We start from the raw sequence: 26,239 nt of genomic DNA, 5'->3' as shown, positions 1-26,239 counted from the left end.
CAGCGAAGGAAAGCTATGAACAGTAAAACTAATGAAACAGAAGGAAATCCAAGAATACCCTAAACTGGGCTCTTCTATCATTAGCTCAAACTGAATATTCTGGGCACACAAATGCACACTTGCCTTTCAAACTCAGTTAAATCTGCAGTCATGACTGTGGCTTTCATAGTTTCATCACAGATTGAGATCATTTGGAGAAAGTGTACACCCTCCTTCATTTGTTTGGAGATCCCCATCCATTTCATTTTTCTTCCCTGGAATTCAACATACCTCAGAATTATAGTATGAATTTGTTCCATATTTCTAAGCAAGAGAAACATCCTGTACCCTGCAGTTAACTTTGCAAACAGGAAAACAGAGAGGTGCCCCCCAAAAGAAGAGAAGACATAGCATCAGTATGGCCTAGTTCTTTGGATTCCTATTAAGACCCCTGTAAAAAAGAGATACAGTATTTAGGAAGTTGATTGGATCTGACCTGCCTTTAGGATAAGCCTGGGGCTGCTGTTGACTTGATTGAGCGGCTCCATCACTGTACATCAGTGGAGTTTGAATAATTGATTTGGCTTTATCCTCCCAATTCATGCCTAAACTGACTTTTGGATACACTCTCAGAAGGTTGAGAGGGGGGAGCCTGAGAACTTCAGGGGATCTTCCAGCCCTCCCTTTCATTCTCCTTTTCTCTGTGCACTTATAACAGCCACCTCCTTGGTACAAGCAATAACATGCAAATGAACCTTGAAACCATACTTTATTTACATTTAGAAAGAATTTAGAGAGATGAGAAGATGGGACAACGGAAGAATGAAGATATCGAACATGTCTTTATATGTATATGGCAATTAAAATTTTCCAGCTGTATAAGGCTGGGAAAAAATAGGGCAAGAGGAGGCTGAGGAATCCTGTTATCAAAGAAATAAGACCTCAGCACTTAGTCTTCACAATGCTAAACATAGAAGAAGTTCACTGTTGTTCACTGCTGCATTTGGACTTTTAGGATATGCAAAAACGTTGTCTAACAACTTTCAGAACAGAAGCATAGAAGCTATTTTGGGTTGGGATCATTCTGCTGCTGTTGGTTTTGTGTGGTGCAAACAGGTAACTGTATCCTGAGAGAGGAATCATCATATTCCGAACATATTTATTTTGTACTGTGAGGACCTTTAAACATGCAGTGTTTATTTATCCCATAAACTGCTAGTGCATCTCTCTTTCTCAGCTAAAAATTGACCATGTGACATTGTCGTTTAGCACTTTCAACAGAGTTGGTAATACAGTACATCTGTCATGAGCAGGATTGCAATTTGCTTTCTTACCTCAGTCTCTTCTTAAATCTTTAACAATAACAATATGACAAATTTTGTGCAGAATACAAAAGTATTTGTTTTCTAACCATTTAGGATGTTTCAGTGCTTCCTAAAATCTCAGCATGAGAGCAAGTCCCCATCAAGGGATAATAAGGCACCCATACTGAATTAATCCTGATCTAATCAAATCTGATTTCATCTGATCTAATCTAATCTCATGTCTGTCCGAGCAGTGGGACTTCATTATGCTATCTACAGGCATGATGCTCACACAATGGCTTGGGAAGCTACTCCTAGCTTTAGCCATGTGTCTTTTGATAGCTGTGACAGTTAGTCCTCAGTGTCTGGCTTCGGGGATTATGCCATGGAAGGGGAGGCAGATTGCTTTGATACTTGTATGAAGAAGTTGCATCATGCTTACAGGCAGCAGATTTCGTTCCTTTAGGTGATCCCTTCCTTTACAGAGAGCTGATGCAGAAGTAATTATAACAGCAACAGCTGGGCTAGTCTAAGGCAAATAGTGAGAGGAAGGCAATACCTGTTACTAGCTCAAATGTCATTCAGAAAAAAGGGGTAAGTTTCTGGGCACACCAGTTTTTTTCATTTTTGTTTTTAAGTCTGTTGTTGCCAGTTGTCTTAACTGCTCTACTAAAAATCATGGTTTCTCCCTGCAGAGCTTCTCTTGTTGTAGCAGCCGTGGCTTTCTACAATTTCTCCATTCTCTCTGCTCTGAAGGAGTGTGAAACTACTGGGCAGTTATGTCAAGTCCCTGGGGCCAATGGCAGAGTTGTGGGGCAAACGTCTTTGTGGTCCAAGTGGGGCACGTTCTGGTTGTGTGCTGCATGAGTGCTGTGACATGTACCACACATATGCTGCAGGGCTGTTGGTGGCATCTGGGGAACGCCTACCTTTCAAACAGATCTTCCATTTTGCTATGGCAAAGCACAAAGGTAGGGCTTATTTCTCACAGATTTTTACTGATCAGTAGTTAAGAGTATGTGTGAATGCTGAGCTGAGCTGATCTTTGTAAAGACTTTGCTGAACTGAACCTACAGACTCCTAATACTTCTGTGCAATAACCTAAGTGAAGATCTGTGCATGTTATACTCTAGGCAGGCACCTTGTCCACGTCCATCTGAGTCAATAAAACAGCCGCAGGGAAAATCCCTGGTACAGGAACTTGGTCATCTGTGCCAGTTCCTAGTCCAAGCCGGCAGCAGTACTCCCAGCAGGATGCGGGCAGTGCCTGGGAGCCAGCAGGGGCCATTCCCAGGGACCTGGCCAGAAGCAGCCACAAGGTTTTGGAAGAGAAAAGCAGGTGGTAGCGTAGACACCAGCCATCCTCTGCTGGATGACCTCAATGGTGGAGAGCAGTCCCCAGAACGTTGAACTTAAAGTTGTGTAGGTAGAGCTTTAAGGCTGAAATGTCTTTGTGTGACAATGAGATGGCAAATAGTTCCTTCTGCCAAACATTGGCGGGTATTTAATATGTATTTTGGGCACACGCTGTGACCAGGGAAGGTTGGTGCTGATGTTGCATGATCACTCCTGGCTCCAACAGTGCCACAATGCAGTAGAACGCAGAGGAGAATCATAAGTGCAAAGTGCTTTAAGATCACACTCCAGCAACTTTTACCAGAAAAATACTCTTGATTAGAAGTGTGATCTTTTTCAACAACATTTCTATATAACCAAAAGCCCTTTGTGGATGCAGTTACTCTAAGGGAAAAGTAAAAGCTTTTGTCAGTATAGCTTATTTTGTTCAGGGAACCTGCATAAACTGTGCTGCAAATATGTGGTTCTGTATGTGGAAGCAGGTCTTCATGAGGAAGACACAGGTACACCAGCTAATGTCTCCTGCCCTCCTCCTTCCAGCACAGAAGAAAGGCAGGTAGCTTAGAAGTCTCAGTCAGATGCCTAATATCCAGTAGATGAGTAGATTAATCCTCCCTTTCCAAGGAAATCATGTGTGTGCAATGGAAGAATTCTTTCTGAAAGTACACTGTATGCAGCATAAAAATGGAAAAAGACAAATCAAGAGACCCAAAGATACCATAATCTGTTACAGATTACATAGTGTTTCCTATTCAAGTACTGTAAGTCTGTATTCACATGTACGCTCACTCATGCCTCTGGTATTAACAATAGAAGCTAACAGTCTTTGGTACAAAACACACAGGGCATAAGAGGAAAACTGTCTTGCAAGCAGATTTGCCAGTGTTTGGATCCTGCATTAGCAGTACTTTAGGACTGCTGTCTACTGTGCGTGCAGGAGATAGGGCACAGCAGGGAACCGCAGTGCTGGCACTTAGCAGATTGCATGTTGGCCTCTTCTCAGTGGGCTTTGCAAGGCCATCAAGCACAGAGATAGAAGAGAAGAGATTTTGCCTCCTACCGAGAGGCTGTCAGAGCAAAATGAAACTATACTAATGCTTTAGTCCTTCGCAGTAGACATGTTACATGTGAAAAAAGAGTCTCAAAAGAAAAGGGTAATGGAATCAGTTACCTGCCCTATGTGAAATGCTCCCCCTGTTGAGCAGTGGAGCAAAACACTTCAGTGAGATTTAGTTGAAAGAGTTTGGGCAGAATTCTTTTCCTACATCCTGTCTATATAAGTGATAACAGATGTGTCTGTGTCCTGCTCACAGGTCAGGACTCCACTATGGTAGAAAACTGACAGATTCAAAACAGATGGTTGTTCCTCATCTCGGAGAACTATTGGTCTGATAGCCAGGCCAGAAGCTCTCAACAGAGACCCAGGTAAGGGTGAGTACAGAGAAATTCATTAACCTGGTCACACATCCGCAGGTCATAAAGCACAAACTGCAGCAGCAAAAGGCTTACATGCCCCAGGGGAGACAGTCACATCTCTGTTGTGTGGTGGTCTCAAATCCCATTTGAACTTGTTTTTGGCATTCAATGTAGCTTAAATGCACCTTCTACCTGCTGGGTATGGGGAGGGAACCGTCTCTTGAATAAGAGCCATCAACTGTGGCATGAAAACCTGGCCACAAAATCCATCAGTGTGCACAGTGGAGAAAAGAGCTGAAACTCAGGTCTGAAGAAGGCTGCACAACTGTGAGGCTGCAAGCTGATATTGTCGGGCACAAAATGAGCTGCATGGCAGGGCTACAGCACTGCAAATCCTGCAAGATGCTCCTGCTCTCCCCATTCCTGACCATAAACCTTTGATGTCTCATCTTTTTGGCTCTGCACTTTGTGTAATCATTAACACGGATGCCAAGGGCTTGGTTAGTGGGTGTAAATGCTACCAGTTAGTAAGGCGTCATTTTACCACCACTTCACACCACTGTAGAGCAGGAGTGTGGGCTACAGAGCAGTAAAGAATTAAGCCCAGGTATTCACTCGAAAACCATTTGCTGTATGAAGGGGAAATAAGAAGGGCAAGCCCATCTGTGCTGGAATTGAACAGACTTTGAGCTTGAGCTGGAAAGGCTAATGGAAAAGGAGAGAAATAGAACTGAAAAAAATAACTAAATGTGCATTTGAGTATTAGGAGAAGATAACGGATTTTACTTCACATTTTCCTGCTCCTATGTAAAGCTTCAAGCAACACATTCATTTAATGCATTTAAAATAATTTATGTAAATATATAATATATGCCCATACAAATACAAGTATATGTAGGTATGTATATATATATATAGTTGGAAATAATTCTATTTGCAATATGTTTTCAAGGATAGTTCTCTTTGAAAGAAAATTCCTTTGCCCTTTCACGAGGGTTCTCCTGCACTTTGCACGTGTTTTGCATGTGGAAGGTACGTACTTATTTTTTTTCCTAATTTTGTTTGGCTCTGGGTACTCCTTTTGTTGTTTGGGTTTTTTTTGTTGGTTTTTTTTTAGATCTGCTTTGCTGTAGGCCCTGGAAATAATAATAAAAAAAATACTCTGGCAGTTGCTTCCATGTGGCTTGCCAAAGGGGTGTTAAGAAATTTTCCTGGTTGCTCTATATGTGTGAGCTGCAAAGAGGTGATAAATTGCTGAAGGAAATTAAAGTGGGGGGTTGAAGCTGAAGTTTTGTGGTCTTCTGATTTAGGCAGCCTTAGATTACAAGTTGCTGGTTGTGTTGGAATCTAAAGGTTAGTTGCTCTCTCTGATTTACCCAGGAGTGCTGCAAAGACAGATTAATGGATAAAAACATCACACAGCCTCTGGTGCTCTCTGTGCTTGATTTACTCAGGTGCTGGAAAAGGAAACCCCAGTAAGCTGGAACGAAGCAGCTGAAGTGGTAACCGAAGTGCTTTGGACAAGCAGTCATCTCTCATTGTGGAGACTGCCATGGCTTGGCACAGGAAGGAAGGAAGGTCTTGTTGGCTCCAGGTGGGGACACCAAGACGCAGGGCTGCACCGTGATTAGCCCCATCTTTTTCAGCAAAGCATGAGGATGTCTGGCAGGACAGCATGTGGTTGCACCAGTTGTCAGGACCTTCAGGTCCTTGCTTTGCTGCCATCCTGTAACCCTGACCAAAAGCATGCTGCAGGCCCAGCTCCAATGCTTCGCCAAGATCCAGGCACTTGCAGAGCTACCCATGGTCGTGTCACACAGGTTTACAAAGGCTTTCCTGACCTTGATGCAACAAGCAGGACTGAGGTGGAGAGTGGGATGAGCCTGCTGAGGTTATCTGGATGCAGTGATGTGAAAGGGCAGTGGTTTTCTGGGCTGATATTCAGACTGGAGCTGCAGCATTGATGCTCCAAGACTGCCACTTCTTTGTGAAACTATCACTGCTAGAAAGAAACATTTCTTTTCTTCATTTTCAAGGTCGTGAAAACGCACTCGCCTTCCTGCGGAAGTGTGCGGAGCGTAGGTGTCAGCTCACCCCATGCAGCCTGGTGTAGGCTACAGCAGTGTGGTCACCAGGCCCCTGGGTGAGATAGTCCTGGCTCCTTTGGGTCAGGCCTCACAGTACAAAGGCTGGAGAGCTGCAGAGAGGGAGAAGGAAGACAGGGATATTTGTACCTGGCCTTTATCTCTTGCGCGGTTTGGCCCTATGAAGCTCTCCACTGCTTGTCTGTCTGGTAAACAGCAGGTTGAATGCCTGGTGATGTCCAGTGAGTCAGGAACAACCCATGCTGAAGTTAGACACCAACTCAGAGCAAGGCATCTTCTCTATCTTTCCAGGAATCAGGAATTGAGTTGGAGGAATCTCTCTTTCACCTGTCTGCCAAAATCCTCTTGTTAAAATAAATATCACCCCACGTCAAATATGTTAAATAAAAGCTTGCCTATTAAGGCAAGCTTGAAAAGCTATTCAAAACAGCAATGGCAAAACATTAAAACTGAAAGTAACAGCATTCTCCCCTCAAATCAGCATCTCTGGCTGTTTGCTTCTGAGCTGAGGACCCCTGTGCAACACTGGCTGCATGGAGCGACCAGGCTGGAACGGGTGGGAGCTTCAGTGCAACAGGGCCACGTGTGCTGTGCTAGCACTTAATACGGGTGTAGGCTGTCTTGAAGGGTTTGGGAAGAAATGTCCATCCAGTCACTGAGCATGGAGAAAGAGGGGCAAGAAAGCATGGGGTTCCATCAGGTGACGCCAGTCAGCAGCTGGTGTGAGCTGTGAGTACATGCGGTAACTGGTCTGCTGACAAGCCACAGATCACATCTTGCTCTCAGCATGATTATCCAGCAATTGCAAGTAGCAAATCAATATAGCCAGTATTTAGTTGCTCCTTCACAGACAGAAGGAAGGGAAGCTTAGTTTTCTTAATAGTTTGTTTTCTTAATTTATCATAAATATTGCACTCTGCCCTTGCACAGTGCAGAGTAAACTCACTTGGAATTTGTGCTGGTGTCAGTTCTGTGTTTCTACTTCATTGTAAACTTACACTGGAAATCCTTTCCTTGCACTGATTCCAGGTTTGTTATGCATTAGTAATAGACATCTACACTAATACAGAGTGAACTTATAGTGATTTGTTATACCAGATTCTAGAAACCTGTCATGAGACCACAATTTGCTAGTGTTATCTCAACACCTTGTGCAGAGATGCAAGGACAGTTTGGTGACATATCATCCTTGACACATGACACATAGAGGGCATGCTTCAATCAACACGCTGTGCCTCTGGGCAGCGTGGTGCTGCAGCCTCTGCAGGGGAATGCCACTGCCTGTGAAACCTCCTCTCTTGCAACTAGTGGTGATGGCAGTGCTGGGGGGACTGCAGGAAGCAAGGAACCTAACCTGATATTCAGAAATCAAGTACACCAAAATACAACAAGTTTTCTGCACAATTGTTGATGCTTTATTGTTTGCAGAAATGTCTAAGCAAATCAGAACCTGCTGTTGTTTTAATTATTTATTCTGCAAGTGCTTTGAGAAATACTAATCATAGTAGCTCTATCAACACTAGGACCAGGATAAGGTCATCATAATTTGCGTCATTTCATCTTAATTCTGCAGTAACTCACCATTTACTTGAATTCTGGCTGTCCTGATTAACTTGAGCATGGTATGCCCATGTTGTACTTCAAAATAAGTGGTGGTGATGAGCAAATACCAGTGCAGTGATGTTATAATGCGTAAAATTATGCCAGATGTGAAAAAAAGATAGATTATTATTATTTGTCTGGAAGTGGGGCCAGGACACGTTTTCATAAGCAGTAGCTCAACCTGGCTTTTCTACAAGAAGAATCTGGTCTAGCTGTCCATTGGCAAAGAAGCAGCACATTTCATCTCTGCCCCATTCTGTCATCTCTCTTGCAGGAAGAAGGAGACATTGACATTCCTTGGTGGTGTGTGACTGGTCATCAGCTGACCAGAAGATACTGATGGAGGTGCTTCTTCACGCAAGCAAGACTGCAAGCCCCAGCTCCTTTTCATTCGACTGAGAAGATAATGCATGGTAGCGATGTGAATGTGTTGCTCTCATGAGGTGAGTGCTGACTTTTGGCCATACCAGTGGTAACGAAGGGTTACAGAAGTGCTGAAACTCAAAAATACAAACACAAATATCAGACCTTCAGCCCTCCCATAGGGCATTTCTAATTGTCAAGTGAAGGGATGGGAACTGCTGTGATAAATGTCATGTATCTTATGGGTTGTTACCCAACAGAGGTGGGGAAAAAGGGAAGGTGCAGAAAGGAGAAAGCTGGAACTACTTGTATCTACCTGATAAAAATAACAAGCCTTTCATGTGTTTTAAACATATTATTTTGATGTGTAAGGGGTTATGTTGGTCCTGAAAATACCAGAAGGCTATCACGTTGCTACCAAGGCTTTGTGCCCACCTACACTTGGCCACCATGACACTGCCATTGGGTTCAGTGACAGGAAGGGCAGGACTGGGCAGGCGGGATGGGACTAGCCATGCTCAGGGAGCTATACATCCGCAGGATGATCATGCAGCATTTTTACATATGATGGATGTGGTACATGACAGAAGTTTTGCTAACTGTGCTCTACTGTTTACCTGGCACAGTAGTTACTGTGGGCTAGCACCAAAATTCGCAGTGTCGTGGGTAGTGAGTGTGCACCCTTCAAAGCCTCCTGTACTGTGGGAACTTCCAATGGTTTAACCCAAAACAAGTTTCATGCTGAGAAAAATGCTGTGCAAGCACTTGGTTTCAGTTTAAACATAATTTATTTTAAAGTCACCTCTGGGGTTGGAAGTGTGTCTTTTGCTTTTTTTTTTTTTTTTTTTTTACCAAAATGAGTGAAACCAAATGAAAGGTGTCTGCCTACAAGCAATGCACTGAAATAATTAGGGTCCCTGCAGTGAGACTCAAGCCAACATTTCTGGGCAGTTTCTAAATTTAGAAACCGCCTTTCTGCCTTCACCTCTGCCAGCACCACAGGGATGGGGAACCTCAGCCTGAAAACAGGCAGGGCAGCTCAGGGTGCTACTGCACCAAACCTGCAGCCAGTCATTGGACCTTTTGTGAGCATGGAAACAGCATTTTCTGTCCTGTCTGTCCATGCAGTCAGAGGTGAGTCCCAGACATACTGTGATATAACAGCGTGTTCTTCCTTTGGGGCAACAGCCACAGCTGAATTCATCAGTAGGAATGGGATGTCAGGGACTTCCTCAGGTGGATTGCACTGGGGATTCACTTCCAGGTGGGATGCTGTGTCCTGTCACATTGGGTGCTAACGATGCCATTTACACCTACTCCCGCTCTAACCTGATCACCTCTCCTCAGATCCAGCTGCTGGCCCTTTGAAGGTACCTCCTCACCCAGTGTTAACCCCAGCTTATTTTTCTCCCTGGTTCTTGGTTCAGCAGTGGTGGTACAAGCCAGAGCCTCTGGTTAGGTCTCTGCAGGGGACACTTGTCTGAGGAGGGGCAGAAGAGAGCTCTGGGGCATCTGGAGTACTTTAGGCTGAGGAAGAACACTCATTTGGAGGGTTTTATGCTGTAAAGTAGGTGAAGCGGCTAGGCTTCTTCTGGGAGGCATCAGGCTGCCAGGAGCTCCCCTAGGCAGGGGCAAGAAAGATGTCCTTCAGCAGGTGCTGAGGTATCATGCAAGCAGCTGGTTAGGTGAATTAGAGAATATATCTCATTTCTCATCTATTTCTCACTGAAAGCAGAAAGTGCAGAAGCCGAGTCTATGATTTCCCAGCTGGAGATGTTCTCAAGAGGTCCCCTTTCTCCCATGAGAAGGAGGGGACGCCTCCAGCCCCATCTTCTGACACTCACAACTGCTTTGTACCAGACAAAGTAAGTGGTTGGAGTGAATCTGGGCACTCGGTAAAACAAGGATGGGTTCAGGAAGTCAAAAGAAGGTTTGAGATCTCCTACCTCTGTCCTGTGGCATTACTGCAGTGGAAAATCCTGTGAGGAGAGAATCTGTGGGTAAGAGAGTGGAGTACAGCCATCCTGCTGCTTTCTGAGGGCATCTGGTTGGCTGTGCAGGCATAGCCAGGTCTCTAAAATCCTTGTCTCTGCTTCTAGCTGTTGGTTTCTATCAGGCACCTGGAAATCCTGGACACGTTTCCAAGAAGAGGGGCATGGTCATATGATCAGTCCTTGTTTTGTATTGTGGTGGTTCTTGCTCACAGGTTTAGAACCCAACAACATTTGTACCTCTTTTTCACTCTATGAACAGCAAAGCAGAGATGGTGACAGCTGCTAAAAAAGGAAGGGCCATGTACAAAGACGTTCACTTAACTCCAAAGGTCTTTATTCTCTTGGTCAAAGGCTCTGACTGCCTACCTTTAGTTGGGGTATCTTTAAATTTAATCTGTCCATATTCCTTTTGCATAGCTCTTGGCCAAAAAGATTTGGCTCTGTGGTACAATATTGCCAAGCTGCTGCATGAGAAATGAACCGCACGTAGAGCGTATGTAAGTACATGCTAGTGAGAAAGTCAACAAACTCTTCCCTCATATGTGATGATGCCTTTTCTGTGTCTGGGGTTGTCTTAGCTTCATTTTCATTACTTCACACATAAAAACATAAGTTAAAGGATGTGCAAAATGTCACAAGGTGAAGTAAAATTAATGGCTGAACTAAGAACTTCCATCCCAATCCGAGGTCTTATCTTCCAAATTTTGACTCTGTGTCGGAACCAATTTTTTTAATTGGTAGATTTTTTTAAATACGTATGGTAGCATCTTAAGGCTTTGTCAATATATTTAAACTTGTTTTACAATATATGCAGTAATTGCTTTTCAGTGAGGTCCTAGATGTATAAAAGATTCAAAAGATAGGGGAATTTTCATTGATGGCAACTTTTAAAAAATAAAAGCTGGATTATTACTTGAAGGAGATAAAATGCCATGAAATAGATAGTAAGGCCATAAAGTAGATATTTTTACTCTAGCATAAGGGAAGATTTTTAGCTTCTAAATATGCAGAGACACTACATCAACTATCACAAATGTGTGCCGGTGATGCATCCAACACTTAATTATCAGTTCTACAGGAAAATTAGGTGAGAAAATTACTTGTCTTTTTATATTTATTTCTTTTATAAAAACCCAAAGATGATGACAATTCTCTCACTACAGTGTGTTAGACATAGATGGCTTGCTTGTTTTATTTTTCTTCCTTGGTAAAGCAGATTGATAATTTCCTGCAGTGTGCACAGTTTAATTTGTTACTCTTTTACAAATTCATATTGTGCAATTTTAAAGACAGCTATCTTCACAATCAGTAGACATTAAGCAGTTTCATTTTTTATGGTGTCTTAGGTCAGAAATGTTTGAGATGGGAGTAAAGAAACCTATCTGGTCCACTACCTTGACCTTCTTTGCAGTGTGAGGTTCATTGTTATGTGTTGATATTTGTATGTCCCTCTTGCTTTCCTCCTCTAGAAATTAATTAGGGCATTAAACAAAATAAAAACATGTATATATTTGCAGATGGACAGATACCAGCTAGAAGATACTGAAAGCTCTTCTGCTACAAAACATATCTTGTTCCTAAAGGAACTCCAGAGGAGAAGATGTTCTATTTGTTTCGTATTTAAAAATGTAACTTAATGGCAATGGAAGAAGTGTCTCAGCCTGGAAAAAAGCAGGCAGGGGTGATTCCACAGGCAGTTTCTTTTTCTACTGACATTGGTTTCTCTGTGCAGAGGGTCATACACAAACAGGGAGAGGTGATGGCACAGGGAACAACTGAAGTAGCCAATACTGATGAAAGAAATGTTTTTCAAATGCTGTCCTATGTTCAAATAAGGTATCAGAGAGAGCAACAACAGCTACCATGGTGTGTGTTTCATTTTCTTCACCCTGGGGCATCCCAGGCAACAATGCTGGGATTGCATTGGGAATGCATGGGGAAGAAAAGAAAAAAAGAGAGAGAAGGGAGACTGAAAAGTAAGAAGCGAAATCACTCTCTGAATGTGAAGATAAAAAATAAACCAGCAGGGACTAAACTGGTTATAATTTTGTCTCTGATACTGTAGGGTTCTGGCATGCATCTGTCAACATAGCTGGCATAGCTACATGGGAATATGATGGGAAAAGTCTTGGCTAGAAAATCTTTCTGCACGCATATGATGAGAGAGAAGGGAAAGACAATGTTGGAAGAGGACAACTTGGTCCCAGAAGTCAGCAAGTCTCCAATCAGTACATCTTACAGCAGTGGCAGCTGCCTCTTCTCCAGTGGTAAGGGGAGAGTGCCCCTGGGAGGACGGCATTTCAAGGAGAACAGATTGCAGGTGATGTCCATTTGAGGTCAGGTTTGGTTGTCCCTCATGTGAAATACAAACAGTAATGGATAAGCAGGAGCACAGTGTTCACAGGGAGGAAGCTGAAGTAGTTGGTACATCAATTAGAAGGAACATGTTAATTTGTGCTTGATTTCCACCAGGTGCCAACCCATTAAGAGAATATCTGGTGAATTAAGACTAGAAAAGGTGAGAAAGAGGGAGAGGGGAAAATCTGGCTGGGGCAGAAGCAGAAGGAAACCAAGCACAGCCCACTGCAGTGGCCTGCTTCCCAGCAGCCTTCCAGGCACTTGGACAGGCTCACTCATGCACCAGCCTGCTATTCCTTGTGGGGACACTTGGTATCCCACTCAGCAGCAGGGTCCTTTCCAGCTAGACCCCTTCCTCTGGCTCAGGGACGTACCAGGCCACACGCAACACACTGAGACTTTAATAAGTGCTCTGTGTAGCGTTGTTGCAGGTGGGCAAGGCAATGGCATGGGAACACCAGTGCACACGTCTGCTCCTGCTATAGCAGTAAGCTGCTGCTTTCCATACCACATCCCGGTACGTGGAGAAGATCGTGGAAGGAAAGGGGCTGGTGCATAGTGAGCAGCCAGGAAAGGCAGGCGTGAGATACAGCAGGTAATTCCAGGTGCAGATACATCCATTTTCTTCATTTATTTTTATTGATTATTTGATAACAAACATGCAAGCAGGGATGTAGGTAGCTGCTGGATTTGGTATTGCCACTAGCACTGGCATGTCCAGACAATTTCTATATTTTCTAGGAGTATGCATGCCATTAAAGCCAAGGAAATCATGCTCTCCTGGGACTCGGATCGAGCAGTGTCTAATAAAAGGCCTGATGAAGAGAAACTTATGCAAGATTTACTTTCCCCTGGGAAATTAACCATTGTATACCACAGCACACATGGCATATGGCTGCCTGTCCATGGGAGCACTGCATCCAACTCCTGATTCAGCAAAATACTGAAAGTGGTGTTAAGTTGTGATAAATTGGACTTAAACAGAGGTATAAACTTTGACGTGGGCTTTACTGACCGTTTCTGCACACATAAATGTAAAACAAAGATTTGTATTGTGACTCAGAGCTAGCTTTTTTCTCATGTAAGCACCAGATCAAAAGTGATCCGCTACTGAGTCTGTTTGCCAGATTAATTCAATTTATTTTATGTGCACATTATGCTGTCTTTTCACCTTCTGAATATTATGAGAAAATAAGAAAAGGTAGGCATAGAATAGAATCATAGAATGGCTTGGGTTGAAAGGGACCTCAAAGTCCATCTAGTTCCAACCCCCTTGCCATGGACAGCGTTGTGTCCCTCTACATCACGCACAGGGCCCAATCCAACCTGGCACTGAATTCATCCAGGGATGGAGCATCCACAACTTCTGAGAGCAGGCTGTTCCAGTACCTCACCATCCTTAGAGTAAACAATGTCTCCCTAATATCTAATCCAAATCTTCCCCCTTTCATTATAAAACCATTTTCCTTCATTCTATATTTACCAAACCATGTAAAAAGTTGGTTCCCCTCTTGATTATAAGTACCCCTCAAGTAATGGAAGGCCACAATGAGGTCTCCCTGCAGCCTTCTCTTCTCCAGGCTGAACAAGCCCAACTCTCTCAGTCTGTCTTCACAGGAGAGGTGCTCCAGACCTCTGATCATCTCAGTGGCCCTCTTCTGGACGTGTTCCAACAGCTCCATGCCTTTCTGTGCTGGTGGCCCCAGGTCTGGATGCAGTACTGCAGATGGGACCTCACAAGGGCAGAGCAGAGGGGAACAATCACCTCCCTCACCCTGCTGGCCACCTCTCTGTTGATGCAGCTCAGGATATAGTTGGCTTTCTGGGCTAAAAGCTCACACTATGTGAGCTCACAGCCAACTTTTCATCACCAGGAACACCAGGTCCTCCTCAGCGGGGCTGCTCTGAAGGAATTCTCCCCATCTGTATTTACATCTGGGATTGTCCAGACCCAAGTGCAACACTGTGCACTTGGCCTTGTTGTACATCGTAAAATAACATACAATCTACATAGTGCAAGGAGTATTCTCTCTATTTTATTTATTATTGCTGTTATTATTATATTATCCTGCTCTGGCCACTGGAGACAATAGCCGTATACTCTGCAATGGACAGTTAAGGATTTTCAGAAAATTGGGTGGATTTCTTTTCATGTCTGATCATTTACAGATTTGTTTATACTCTAATGTTCAAGTGTTCCTGTCCTGATATATCTTGTCTAGGAAAGAAAGCACTCACACTGGCCATCACTACATAAGTGTAAGTTCTTTTCTCAAGTTAATTATATGTTGTAGCAGAGAACCTAGAACAAGACTTAAACTTCTACAAAGCAAGCCCCCTTGGTGTTTTTAAATGATTTGCAAAAATCATTTAAAACTGAACAAAACAAATGTGAAGTGATACGTCATTTTGCTAAGTAATGATGCTTCCAGAACACAGACGTTCTGTTGGGTGTCATTCTCAGACACAGTGTTTCTTTTGGAGGCTCAGAAATTGGTATGCAAATACCCAGACCCCTTTTGCATTAACCTCATTAGGGTCAATAAGCATTTCACTTTAAACAGTAATGCTCCAAGATGGGAGAGTTGAAAGCCTGGTTTGCTTATCTCTTTTAGAACTTGAGAATCCCTATTACATTGTGAAAAAACAGAATGTAAATCCATCTTACCTGTAGCTATTGCATCCTATGAAGCATTGCAGTTAGGGTTCATTTATATTCTCTCTTCGTTTTCCACTAAATTCATATGCTCACGCTAGTTTCCAGTATTTGCACTGATTTTATTTTCTTTCTGTTTTTCTTCACAGTTAGCACAGAAAACTTTGCAGAGCCACCTCAGTGAACATCAGGGACAAAGTGCTGAGGTCCTGCTCCCTGCGGGGTCAGCTTCCACCAACCTCCTCTTTGGTGCTGAACAAAAAGGAGGAATCGCAGGACGAGAATGTTGGCAAGATGAAGAGCAGATCTCTGGAAGGGTTTGTTCTGGTCTTACTCATAAGTGGATCTTTCTTGTCACCCATTAATAAATGGTTTGATTCATTTATACCATATTTTGTTTTGGTAATGACAGTCTGGGAGTTGTTGGAAACCCTTCAAATACAGAAATCATCTTACTGGGAGAGGCAGAATCATGCATTTGTTTTTCCTAAATTAACATTCAAAACCAAATCACCAGATTTGATGGGAATTCCTTCTGAAGCTTCATGTAGTTTCAGTGGTTCTCCAGAAAAGTTTTCAGTTAATTTCTTGGCATGGCGTGTTCCAGCTGGGTTTGCAGTCAGCTGGCAGTGGCAGATCCTTTAATATGCACACTGCAAGAAAGAGCAAAGGATTGTAATGCTAGAATCAAAACAGAAAATTGAGGTTTGTGCAAGGTTTGAAAATTGGAAATTTATTTCTGCATCCAAGGAAGAAGCATGGCCTGTTGGGCAGAGCAGAAACAAAGCCAGGGAAGATTTTTGGATTTTATTGCTGTCTTCATTATTAGCTGCAGTGAGCCTTTATTTGTGCTCCCACTTCCTGTTTTTAAGATGAGGGCTATACTTGCTAAAAGGGTGAAAATCAGTGGCTCTGCAAGAGCTTTGTCTAATAGGCAGAAAAATACAGGAATGTCTTCTGTCACTCAGCAAACTGTAAGTAGCCTTTAAAGTAACTCAGCTGAAGTAGTAAATGCCCATATTAAAGAAATAAACAAGTTTTAAGCAAATTTTTAACAAGAGCCTTTAAATATATTGGAACGATCCCGCCACTCATTCTTAATCCAGAATTCTTTTTCTTGCTAAAATACAATACATGAGCAGAGCAAGGAGGATGAAGAGCTGTGTCCTCTCTCTCTTCCCTCACCAGCACCTGAGATTCAAACGTTAATCTGGCTCTCAGGGAACTCCTGAGCCTGGCTGCCTACACCCGGATGACAACTCTGGGACAACTTCGAAATCAAAGGGATTTCTCTTGAAGTAAGGCACTGTTTGCCTCCAGAGAGGGTATTACCATCGAAGATGCTGGCAGATGAGTGAGCCCCATCAGCAGAAAGCAGCCCCAAAGATGTGGGGTGCTGGCTATTTTCCCTGCCGCATCCCATCTGACCAGAGCTGTGTGAGGAAGAAAGAACAAAGAAATAAACTGTTTGAGAAAGAGTGTAGCCATCAAAACTTGAGGGAAAAAGCTTCAGTAAGTTTTTAAACTTCCATGAAGTATCAACTTTTCACTTTTACCTGCCCTATGATATGTTGACACTTCTGCATTACAAGGAAAGGTGGCTAAGGAGAATTCTCTGTGCAGACAGAACTTTTTTCCATGTTTGTGACAAAATCTGAAAATGAATCATATGACAGGAAAATGGAGTTTAAATTTTGGGAATCTTTGCCTTCTTAAATTTAAGGGACATCTACAGAAGGAATAAGCTTCCAAAGAACAGAGGAATGTTGTCTAGGACAACATTAATCAATTTGCAAAAAGAGAAACGTTTTTGTGTATGATGTTTCAGAAAGTAATAAGCTGCATGGGACTTTCTCCAATTTGTAGTTGCTGGGGAAACTTTATCTGGAGTCAACTGACAATTGACTAGCACCATGGAACAGATTTTTTTGACAGGAAGTAAGTGTCAAGTGCTGGCATTTTGCAATTGTTCACTTTCCCGGGTGCAAATGACACTACAAGACCAGAAGATCTAAGCCCTACAGAGCTGAGCAAGTGTGACCACAATGCTTCACTGGGGCTGTTTGGCTCTGGCACAGACATGACTCGGGGGATTTAAACCTCAGATAAAAAATTTGTGCACAGATACCTGTGCATACACATTGCTGGATCAGTTCAAAGGCCCATCTCTCCTCTCTGGCAGTGGCATAAATGCCATGTGGCACACAAGGGCCCCCTGCATTGCAGGAATATGCTTGACAGCCCTATCAGATGGATTTTACCTGAGTTGTTCCAGGCCGTCTTGCGTCTCCACATCTCTTTCTCATAATGTATTATCACCATTTCCACAATTATCACAGTTATTGTCCTTCTGCAAGTAAACAGTGAGGCAGTTGAATTTGTTAAACAATGCTAAATATATTACCATAAATATTTTTTTCTTGCACTGTCTAATCTTGTACCTGCCTCTTTTCCATTTTCTGTCACACTCTGACTGATGCAGCTCTAGCACCGTGGTGATCACAAATTTCAGGAGTGCCAGCGAGAGAAAGCTTCATGTGCAATTACATACACTCCTTTTATTTCCACATGGTGGCAGGAAAAAAAACGTATATTCCTATTACCAACAACTGATTACAGTTTGTTTTTATTATTACTGCTAAAATAATTGGAAGAGTTGGAAAAGCTGTATCTCTGTTTTGAAGAGAGAAAACAAGCTTTGGAAATGATGGTTTGTGCCTGTGCAGGAGAGTTTACTCTTTTGTAAGGTTTATTTTTCAGAACACAGGAAAGGGCTGTGGGTGCTAGAATTGTCCGATTCCATGAGAACACCCTAATTTAAAAGGATATCAGGGGCTGCCTGTTAATCCGCAAGCTAAAACTTAAGTAAGCAGAGGCTAACATCTCTTTACTGGTTTAATTAACAACAATTACTTGTCTAAAGATAAGGTATTTCCAGTTAAAAGCCATCCCCTTCAACTCCAGATCAGCTGAGAATAGTTCAAATTAGTTTTAGGGTAGGGTCAAAGACCAGAATTTTAGAGGTTTGAAGTTTTTTAACTGAGCGGATCAACACGTATCTGCCAGGGCAGAATCCACATCTCGTTGCAAAGAGGTAGGCTGACATTTCCATCTGCATGAGAGGGGATTGTTTGGGGGTTTTAAACGACTTAATGAAGTGCCACCGACACACACATCTGTCCTCTGGGTATCTGGAGTCTGATCAGCCCACACATACTTCATTTTAGTGTCACCGGCTGGGGCATGGAGCTGGACGAAACCAAATTTAACATGTTACTGACCTGTACAAGATTTAGAAACAAGTGGAAATGTGTAGGAAAGAAAGAACAGAAAGCAGGATGAAACCAAGAGCTCTTCTGTGCTCCTCTGGTGTGAGATTTCTGCTGGGCAGCTGCGCAGTCCTTCTGCCGAGGCTGTAGCTGGCAGTGTTTATGGGTCTGCCCTGGACAGCTTCTGGAAATCTCCAGTGGGCAGAAGAGGAAGGACTCGCTTCAAAAAACTGAATGTATTCCATCTGGTTGGAATTTTCTTTGTTGCAACCAGGAGACAGATCCCAGAGACAGCAGGCAGCCCACTCTGGCTGGTCTGTGGGATGACTGGGTGGCTCACGGCCAGAGAGGGATTGAAGTGACCAAGATGATGTAGCTCTATGCTTCAGCAGCACCAGGAAGCTCCCCTCCTTGCCGAGGTCTGCAGGAGCTAAGTCCTGCGACTGCATCTACAACCATACAGTGTAGGGAGATGGGAACTTAACCGGCCTCCCCACCCTGCTCTGGTGGGCCATGTTTCTAAAGGTTTGTGCCTGCTGCAACAGGTGTTTCTGGAGACTTTTCTTCAAGAGATAATCTCAAAATCCAGAATAAAACTCCTGCTGACCAGAATAGCCATGTACCAAGCAGAGCAATGATGAGGGCTATGGCTCTTTCACCCTGAGCTTGTGCTAACTCTGGATTACTGGCTTGCCAAGAGCCCAGAGTAAAGGCTCACTCCACTTTTTGCTAGAGACTTGGGGCCAGAGCTTGGAAACTCCTGAGGCACTTAGTTTCCGTGACCTTAGGATTTGGATAAAATGGTTTTGAATTTTGATGTGTGTGCTGCCTTGTGGGTGAGGGAAGAGATTCTACCGTGACACAGGCCCTCATGACGCTCGCAGGGCCACAAGGCTCTTTTCCATGTCTTGCAGAGGTGAGATGAGTGCATAGGTTGTTGGTGGTAAGATGGAGGCTTTAATGTCACGTCCTTAATTCAGCTGGCCAGCCACTGCTCTCTGAAGTTCTGTTTGTTTAAGGGAAAAAAAAAAATGTTCCTATTGTGTTTGAAATCATGCCTCCATCCTTTATCTTGGTCACTGAAGTCCACCAAATGTGAGCATGTGAGGACATTGGTTCTGTTTCACAGATGCTTCAGTATCTTTGGGCCAAAATCTGCGCAGACCGCAGGAAGCTATGCTCTCTGTACCCCTACTGCTGGGGAAACCCACTCCAGGCTGGTTGCACTGCCTAGTCCCAGTGCATGCGGTCCCAGGGAAATATTTAGGGAGTCAAGGGCCTGAAGGCTTTCAACCCGTGCCCTTATACCCTTTCCTGAACACATTTATTACACTGTCGGAGCTTCAAAAAATGGCTCTGCAGGAGTTTCTTGGTCTTTTTCTACCTCAGGCTGGAAAAACACTTAAACGTTTGTACTTCATTTTTCCCAGCTGCATTAAGCAAAGCCACCCACACATGCCCGCAAGTGAAAAGGGCACGATGCAGTTCTGTGGCCTTCTCCTCCTATCACCACTGGCCCAGAGTGACCTCAGGTTGAATTCAGTCCCTGAGTGCAAACTGCAGGGGTTGTTCCAAGGGTGCTGGAAGGGTGGTGATCCAGATTTATGCACAGAAGCGAGCTTACAGCATGGATGGGCATGGGGACTCCACTGTGTATGTGGTAGAAGGAAAGGAGCCTCTTTCCCTTCTTTTTCATGTTGAGCTTGACTGTGGTCTGATGCTGTTCAGCAAAGGCCAGGCGCTGGGCATAGAAGCAGCAGCTGAATACTCTAACAAGTGGCTTGTTAGTGAGGAATGTCCTGCAGTAAGTATGGAGCAGCCTTGTCACTTCTCAGCCAACCCTCTGAGGACAATAAGGAAGGAGGACAAAATGAGTGCAGCCCTCCTGGGCCTCCCCTTAAGAGTTTAAAAGCAAAATATTGATTTTGAGTTACCCTGCTTCAACTCAGCTTCACTCTCCTGATATTTTTATTCCCTTGTAGATTTCTGACTCCATTTGTTTTTTAAAGAAATCGCTGGTGAAACCGTGGTGTGTCCATGTAACATTCCTGAGCCTAAAAATATGGTCAATTGACACCTTGAAGGTTTCCAGGCAACTCTAACCATTTGTGACATCTTTAGCTGCATCTCCAGTATGTTCAAAACAGATGAAGTGAATGAATTGATTTTAGCTGTATAAAACCCTTGACAAAAATCTCTTTGTGGCCATCGAGTTAGTCTCTTGATGATTTGTAGAGTATTTGCTTATGCCATGAATTTGATCCTTCCCACATCTCCACTTGTTTTTCAGCAAGCTTTGCTGTGGGCTCTCTGCTTCCGAATGCACTGCAGGCTCCTTCCCCCAGGCCAGGGCATGAGCCAGAGAGAAATGATGCTGTGCCTACCACTGTGGCATCACCAACTCAGACCTGAAACTGTGCATATACCATAAGGTACCATCCCAACAGCCGAAAATAAGCAGCTTTGCTAGGTGTTCTGAATCACTGCAATACCCAGTTTGCCCCACAGAATCAGGATTGCAGAATCTGATTCAAAGCCCCAGCAAAGTCAGAATGATTCTTTGAAGGGCTTAAGGAGATGGTGGATAGGAAAAACAGCAAAACCTTTACCTCTGTCCCCAGAAAACATTTGGACATTTGCATGTAGCAAGATGGCCAGGAATAAATTAAATGCAGAATCTCAGCTCCTTTAGTGAACTAATCCGCTCAACTGATGTTTGTATGTAGTCCAAAGGAAATCCTTTTGAAGACATATGGCCTTTTCACTGTGTCCCATTTTGGCTCAAGTTCCATTATACTAACAAAACAGATACACTGTTGTGAGCCTGATTGCTTTGTTTTTTCAAGGTTCATTTGAGTATTTCTTACCTTATAGATTCAGTCTTGTCCAAGCACAGAGCTTGGTGTCTCGGTTTCTTCCCGACAAAAATGAAGGACTGAACCAGAGATGGGATTCTGCTGGATGCTTTGCTGGCAGGACTAGAGTGCTGATCACACTGTATTGCAGAAATGCAAGATGTTCTTGGTTAATCTGGGAAAGACTCGCTGAACGCAAGAAAAACAGCAAATGATTCTGCTGGAAGTAAGGGAAGAGTAAGCAGGGTGCGAGCAGCAAGGTCTGATTTGGCCAAGTCTTTGACACATAGTGAAGAGCTGTGCCCACACCTGGTGCCCTAGGCTGGCTAAACTGGTAACAATCACCTAATACCTCTAATCTGTCTTGTCTGCATGCAAGTCTTGAGATTCTTTCAGCCACTGCAGTGTCAAACCCAGTGTTTCTCATTGAACAAGAGCATTTTTTGAAGAAAAGCATCAAATCTGAAGGTAAAATGACAGAAAGACAAGTAAGCTGATCTACTAATGCTGCTTCTCTAAAATATGATTCATTAGGAAAAGTTAGATGGTGCAACTGAGCTGCTCCCTGTAATCAATGGGAAGATGTCTGATCCCCTTCCTTTTGTCTTTCCCTGTTTCCAGATTTCTCCTCAGACCCTGCTGTGATTCAATTCTGTGGAATCCAGAGAAAAGTAATGACTTCCATGTGAATGTGCACAGGAAAATCACATGGTTGATTTGCTATCAGCTGAGTGAATTAAAGTCAAGGGCCACACAAACACCAAGATCAGCAAACCCTCTGAGGCAGGGAAGAAGACTGGGGGCTAAAAGTGGGGCAAGGGAGAAGCAGGGAATGGGAAGAATGTGGATTGCTACTTTAGGCAGAAACTGGTCAGCTTCAGCTTCTTTGAGGACTTCATTTTGGGGGGAAAAGCAAACGTAACACCCCAACTCCTCCCCAACTCTAATTTCCTAATTGAAGAGCATGAAGTTGGTTCTTATTTAGCAAAGTAAATATAGGACCTGTTTCTTTCAGTGCTGCCTCATTTATTTGCCACGTGCAGGCATACTGGTAATATATATGTAAAAACTTTCTGCTCAATTGCAAGTTACTGTGGAAGCTGAGGGAAGTAGAGACTCAGCCCCTCCAAGACTTCTGTTGTATAAAAAAAAAACAGTACAGAATAGCAAGGTGCATAGAGTACTACTTTTCCCCATAAGTCTTTCTTCTTTTACATCTTTTGAGTGATGTGACTATAAGGCTAAGAACATAATCTATAGAGACACTGGAACATATATGGGCAGCGATCCCAACATGAAAAAGCCACCTTCATTTCCCTGCACTTGTTGCTGACACTACTGTTTCTGAAAGGCACACCAGTAGGCAGGACCTTGCTCTTTGCATGCCATGGTTGTAACACTGCCTCTGAGACACCGCATGGAGCAGGAGTTGCTGATAGAGGGATCGTTCTTCTCATGGTAAGACCATGCTGTCCTCCTAACTTAACGTGAGCCAACACTGTGTGCTTGCATCCTGAAAGGCCAACCGAGGGCATCCAAGAAGATCAGAGGGCTGGAGCACCTCTCCTATGAAGAAAGGTTGAGGGAACTGGGCTTGTTTGTGGCCTTCCAGTACTTGAAGGGAGCATATAAACAGGACGGGGAACGACTGTTTGCATGGGTGGATAGTGATAGGACAAGGGGGGATGGCTTTAAACTAAGACAGAGGAGGTTTAGGTTCAATATTAGGAGGAATTTTTTCACTCAGAGGGTGGTGACGCACTGGAACAGGTTGCCCAGAGAGGCTGTGGGTGCCCCGTCCCTGGAGGCATTCAAGGCCAGCCTGGATGTGGCTCTGGGCAGCCTGGTCTAGTGGCTGGCAACCCTGCACACAGCAGGGGGGTTGAAACTAGATGATCTTTGAGGTCCTTTTCAACCCAGGCCATTCTATGATATGTTTCTATCCTGGGCTGCATCAAAAGAGGGGTGGCCAGCAGGGCAACGGAAGTGATGGTCTCCCTCTATTCTACCCTCATGAGGCTCCAACTGGAGTACTGTGTCCAGACCTGGGGCCCTCAGCACAAGAAAAAAGTGGAGCTATTGGAGCAGATCCAGGGGAGGGCAACAGAGATGATCAGAGAGCTGAAGGACCTTTTCTATGAAGAAGGGCTGAGGGAGCTGGGCTTGTTCAGACTGGATAAGAGAAGGCTCTGGGGAGACCTCATTATGGCTTTCCAGTACTTGAATGGAGTTTATAGTCAGGAGGGAAATGGACTTTTTACACAGACTGATAGTGATAGAACAAAGGGGAATGGCTTTAAACTAAAAGAGGGGAGATTTAGATTAGATATTAGAAATACATTTTTTTACTCAGAGGGTAGTGAGGCACTGGCACAGGCTGCCCTGAGAAGCTGTGGGTGCCTCATCCCTGGAGTCATTTAAGGCCAGACTGGATGGATTCCTGGGCAGCGTGATGTAGTGAGTGGCAGTGGCCCTTGGCAGGGGGTTGGAGCTAGATGGTTTTTATGGACACTCCCAGTTCCCATTGTATGTTTTTATGATCCTGCATCTGTGGACATGGCTGCATGACCTTGGTGCACAACAGCCCACTGCTGAGGGACAGACAGCTGAAGGAACCTTCTTTGGTGCATTGGGAGCAGGAGGAACAGCAGCCGCACATGGATGCAGCATCTGATTTATCCTGCATTGCAGATGGGAGACCAGATTCCCACAGCGTGGTGGCACTGCGTCAGGCCAGAGAAGACCTGGCACTGGTTTCATTCAGGGGGAGAGCAAAATGTGACATGGTGGCAGTGGGGTGTGCAGCGCTGCTGCAGCTGGGACATGGAGGACGGCATCATCCCCAAAGGCTGGTGGGCTCTCCTGCCTTGTTGCCCACAGGACCAAGGGATGCAGCACCCTGCCCTGCCTTCCTGTCTGTTTCTTGCAGAGCTGCTTCAGCCAGCAGTAAAAAATCATCATCCAGCTTGCCTTGGTTTACACAGCACAAGCTTGTTTTAAAAAAGCTGTGATCATGTCAGCAAGCACAGCCTGTCATGTACCCACCAGCCTCCTGCCAAAACCAGAGCACACCCCATGCTGACTGCCCACAGAGGTGGCAGGAGGAAAAGTGGTCAGGGGTTCTGGCCTGCCCAGCTCCATTGCAGCCTGGGCGGGCAGGTCTGGGGCTCCTATGGGGGCATGGCCAAGGAACAGCCACCTCAGCCCAAAACAATGGGGCTGGCAGGGCTTGGGAGCAGCTCCAGAGGGCTGCTGAGGCTGTTGTGGGGGCTGCTTTCAAGCTGTGCCGATTGACTTTTGAAGCTTTTCTCTCTTCGAGCAAGCTGAAGGCAGCCCAGGCAGACTTGCTACATTCTGCCTCTTGAGCTAGCACCAGGGGCAAAGGGGGGAAGAGGGATGGGATCAGGGAGCACCTGTCCCCAGGAGGCTTCCTCCCCATTTTCACCCATGAGGAGAAACTGAGGCACCCACGAGGGTGAGAAGGAGGCCAAAGAGTGGCTGCTTCTCCTCATCACTGGATTTCTGTCAGGAAACTTGTTGGGGGATTCTCAGCGCAGCTTTTTCTCTCTAACTCCCTCCCCGCTGAGAGCAAATGATGAACGAGGAAGCCTCAAACCTTCCTGCACAGCCCCGTGGTGGCCTGCCAGTGTTCTCCACCCTGTGGGCAGGCTCCTGGGACATCTCTCCCTGCAGAGTAGCTTTCCCCCAGTCCTGATCCAGACAGCCTTGCCCTCGTGCCCTACTCAGCCTGAGCAGCCCACAGACCTGCCCAAACTAGGGCAGAAGCAGGCCGAGGAGGGCACACCCATGGTAAGAACAAGGGTTTAATGAAGTCACAACAAAACACTTCTCGGCTAACTCGCCCTGCCTATGAAGATACCCATTTCCGCAGGCTGTGAAATGTGTAATGTGAAAAAATGGTTGACGAAGTAATTTCAGCGCTGGCTGTGGTTTTCCTAGTCAGGCACGAACGTGGTCAGCAGCCCAACCCTCAGCTCCTCAAACGTGGCAGCTGCTCAAAAGCTTTCTTTATTCTGAAAAGAAAAAATTATTCCAAGCTTCCAATTTAAACATCACAGAAATCCAGATGGGAGAAGTGTTAATTTGAACACATAAGGTATCACAACCTGTAGGGGATAAGGAGAAGATTGGAAAATAAAAGCTGTATTTGCTTTTCCTGAGTAAATTATATGATCAAGTTAAAAAAAAAAAAAAAAAGCTGTATTCCAACTGCAATCACTTTTACTGCTTCTGAAAATGTAGCCTACGTAGCCATGAATGAGGTGTTTACTAAGCTCTGTCCATATTCTAGTGCCAAGAGGAAAAAATCACTTTGGTAGCCAAGCCAGGTGAGGCAGCCAAACTCAACCTGAGAGCATTTCTGCAGGTAACCACTGGGATGTAACACACCCAGTTTTCAATATGATGCATGTTCAAGTGCAAAGCACCAGCATCCACAGCAGAAGCCTCTCGGTAGAGCTGGTGCAAGGAGAACAGAGCTGTAACAGGAAATGGCAGACGCGTGGCTGCTCGGGTCCTGCAGCACGGCTCATGGCCTTCGGCAAGGCAGTGTCTGCTGAGGATGCCAACAAAGATGGGCTGCTCCATCCCAGAACCATCTCAAGAGAGCCCACCTGGGTCTGAACTTACAAGTGGAAGCCCTGCCACATCTCTGCCAGCTTCACGTGAGCTGTGACAAGGAGAGCTGCTCTCGTGGCTGCTGAGAGACATGATGGGGGTGGGGGGAAACCTCGTCATCATTTTTTTTTTGTGCAGTCACTATTTTACTTTCCTGTGAATGATAGTAACAGTTCAGCCTACAAAGCTGATGTAATTGTGAAACTTTTTTTCAGCTGTCACTGTTCAAATGCCCCTGCATGGATGTTTTAAAGCAGACTGCTTTAACAGCAGTGTGGCTATACCTAATGCCCTTACATAATCTTTTTATTTGACCTGTTTTGTCATATATGTATTGTTATTAG

General features: G+C 44.5%; 1 long non-coding RNA gene across 1 annotated transcript; it reads left to right on the top strand.

Annotated features, from left to right (window-relative positions):
• Positions 9,004-15,683, top strand: LOC110395174. The gene is made up of 4 exons (XR_002436211.1): positions 9,004-9,495; positions 10,537-10,616; positions 12,185-12,439; positions 15,283-15,683. It is a non-coding gene; the product is annotated as an uncharacterized LOC110395174 (long non-coding RNA).

This window comes from Numida meleagris, chromosome 2, assembly GCF_002078875.1.
Source record: "Numida meleagris isolate 19003 breed g44 Domestic line chromosome 2, NumMel1.0, whole genome shotgun sequence".
NCBI classification, from domain to species: Eukaryota; Metazoa; Chordata; class Aves; order Galliformes; family Numididae; genus Numida; species Numida meleagris.
The sequence above is the reverse complement of the archived record's forward strand: the minus strand, read 5'-3'. Positions and strand labels throughout refer to the sequence as shown.